This window comes from Mandrillus leucophaeus, unplaced genomic scaffold, assembly GCF_000951045.1.
Source record: "Mandrillus leucophaeus isolate KB7577 unplaced genomic scaffold, Mleu.le_1.0 Scaffold2, whole genome shotgun sequence".
NCBI lineage: Eukaryota > Metazoa > Chordata > Mammalia > Primates > Cercopithecidae > Mandrillus > Mandrillus leucophaeus.
Window position 1 is genome coordinate 608,568 of NW_012102031.1, and position 3,108 is coordinate 611,675.

The following is a 3,108-nucleotide window of genomic DNA, read 5'->3' on the forward strand; positions in this document are numbered from 1 at the left end:
ACTTTGGGAAGCCGAGGTGGGTGGATTACAAGGTCAGGAGTTTGAGACCAGCCTGGTAAAACAGACCAGCCTGGCCAACATGGTGAAGCCCTGTCTCTATTAAAAATACAAAAATTAGCCAGGCATCTGTAATCTCAGCTACTTGGGAGGCTGAGGGAGGAGAATTGAACCCAGGAGGCAGAGGTTGCAGTGAGCCAAGACTGAGCCACTGCATTCCAGCCGGGTGACAAGAGTTAGACTCTGTCTCACCAAAAAAAAAAAAAAAAAAAAAATGCAATGGGGGCCAGGTACGGTGGCTCACACCTGTAATCCCAGCACTCTGGGAGGCTGAGGCGGGCAGATCACCTGAGGTGAGGAGTTCAAGACCAGCCTGGCCAACATGGCAAAACCCCATCTCAACTAAAAATACAAAAATTAGCTGGGCGTCATGGTGGGCACCTATAATCCCAGCTACTCGGGAGGCTGAGGCAGGAGAATCACTTGAACCCAAGGGGCAGAGGTTGCAATGAGCTGAGATTGTACCACTTCACTCCAGTCTGGGCGAAAGAGTGAAACTCTGCCTCAAAGCAAACAAACAAAAAACTGCAACGGGCAATTGCTAGTCCATGAGCTCAGTCCATGTTAGCCATTCAAATTGTTGCCTTGGCACTCTGATTTCCTTTTTTAGGTATGATTTTTATGTATCCTTCCATGATTTGCTCTGACTTTCTCATCAGTTCCAGCTGTTTATAGCTGCAGAAATAGAGGGAAATGGAGCTGCCAAGGATCACACAGTGATTCAGTAGCTGGACACCCAGGTCTCCAGGCTCCAAATACTGAGCCCTTTGTACCTTATGAGGGAAGGAGAAAAAAGCTCTGCCTACCAGGGGTTCTCTGAAAGGGTGGTTGACTGGGATTGTGATAGTCTTTTGAGAGAGCCTGTAGCCTTTGCTCTTCTCCCAAAGCTGGTCTCTCAGCCTTCCCAAGCCCTTCCTACTCAGCCAGTGTGGAGAACTGTGGGGGCAGAACAATGAGGAGCCTGTGCCACCCTCCAGGGCTGGAATCTGAACATTGCAGCCATTCTTACTCAGGGACCCTGTACATTCCCGCCTCCTGTCCTCCTGTTCTGAGTTGAACCCTGACACACCTGCCCTTCCCCATCCTGACAGCTCTCAGATGATGGGAAAGCTCCCAGGACCCTGCAAAACCTCTCAAAGCATTTTAAAAACCTACACACAGCGTGACGCCCAGGAAACCTCCAAGCCCTTCTGAAATCTTGGTTTCTAAGCAAACAGGCAACCCCTGACAGGAATTCCAAAGAAACTAGCCCCATTCTTGCCACAGGCAAGCTTTCAAGGAGGCCCTGCCCAGTGCCAGGCAGGCTGCAAGCCAAGATGAGAAGATGCGGTCACTGCTCTCCACTGACGTGAACAAAATCATGACACAAGATTAGCATTGTGGAAAGCCGCTGGTAGGGCCAGGGAAGGCTTCCTCGAGTAGGTGGTAATGGGAAGGTCATCGGGTTCTCTGTCCGGTTCTAAGCCTTCCTTGAAAAGCCACTTTCTGGATGCTTAATCCCCCTGCTCTCCTGCCACTGGCTCACTTGCATTCTGTGTTTTGGCCACACCACTCACAGTCTTCAGAAAGGACTAGGTTCTCTCCGGAGTCCGTGGCTTAATACTTGCAGCCTTCTTTTCCCTTTGCAGGGAAAACTCTTATTCCACCTCCAGAACCCAGATTACTAGTCATATCCTCCGGGACGCCTTCCTTGACAACCCCCTTCCCCAAGAATTAGACACTTCTTCGGTTCTGTTTTTAGTTCTGCACACATACTTCTCTTGCGGCAGGTACAGTTTTATAATTTGTCTGTTGGCCGGGCACAATGGCTCACACCTGTAATCCCAGAACTTTGGGAGGCCAAGGTGGGTGGATCACTTGAGGTCAGGAGTTCGAGACCAGCCTGACCAACATGACAAAACCCAGTCTCTACTAAAAATACAAAAATTACCCTAGCATGGTGATGTGCACTTGTAGTCCCAGATACTTGGCAGGCTGAAGCAGGAGGATTGCTTGAACCTGGGAGGCGGAGGTTGCAGTGAGCTGAGATCACACCACTGTACTCCAGCCTAGGCAACAGAGTAACACTCCCTCACAAAAAATACTACTACTAAATTAGCTGGGCATGGTGGCACTTGCCTGTAGTCCCAGCTATTCGGGAGGTTGAGGCAGGAAAATCGCTTGAATCCGGGAGACCGAGGTTGCAGTGAGCCGAGATTGTGCCACTGTACTCCAGCCTGGGCAACAGAGTGAGACTCTATCTCAAAAAAAAAAAACACTACTACTACTAATAATAATTTGTCTGTTTATACCTCTGTACCCTCCAGTTTGTGAGCTCTTCTGATGCAGGGATATCCTCTTCTCCATTACATTCTTGGTGCCAGGCCTAGGTATGCAACGTGCCTCTGTAGAGTTCAAGAGGATAGCTATGGGCCAGTCGCAGTGGCTCATGCCTGTAATCCCAGCACTTTGGGAGGCTGAGGCGGGTGGATCACGAGGTCAGAAGTTCAAGACCTGCCTGGCCAACATGGTGAAACCCCATCTCTACCAAAAATACAAAAATTAGCTGGGCATGGTGGCACATGCCTGTAATCCCAGCTACTTGGGAGGCTGAGGCAGAAGAATGGCTTGAACCCAGGAGGCAGAGGTTGCAGTGAGCCAAGACTATGCCACTGCCCTCCAGCCTAGTGATAGAGCGAGACTCCTTCTCGAAAAAAAAGAAAGAAAGAAAAAAAAAAAGAGGGTAGCTACGTGATACATGGCTTTTATACAGTGCTTTCTTCCCCACTATCTCTTTCGACATCTGCCATCACCCAGTGAGGGAGGTAGGGCAGGAGTGATATGAAAATGAACAGGGCTCAGATGGGCATGGTGGCTCATGCCTGTAATCCCAGCACTTTAGGAGGCCGAGGTGGGCAGATCACAAGGTCAAGAGATTGAGACCATCCTGGCCAACATGGTGAAACCTTGTCTCTACTAAAAATGCAAAAATTAGCTGGGTGTGGTGGCGCACGCCTGTAGTCCCAGCTACTCAGGAGGCTGAGGCAGGAAAATTGCTCCAACCTGGGAGGC

The 3,108-nt window shown here is 49.9% G+C and overlaps 1 protein-coding gene across 1 annotated transcript in view; it reads right to left on the bottom strand.

The window, feature by feature from the left end:
- The window catches only part of LOC105539007, a 27,689-nt gene that overhangs the window by 12,116 nt on the left and 12,465 nt on the right, over positions 1 to 3,108 (bottom strand). The window lies entirely within an intron of this gene.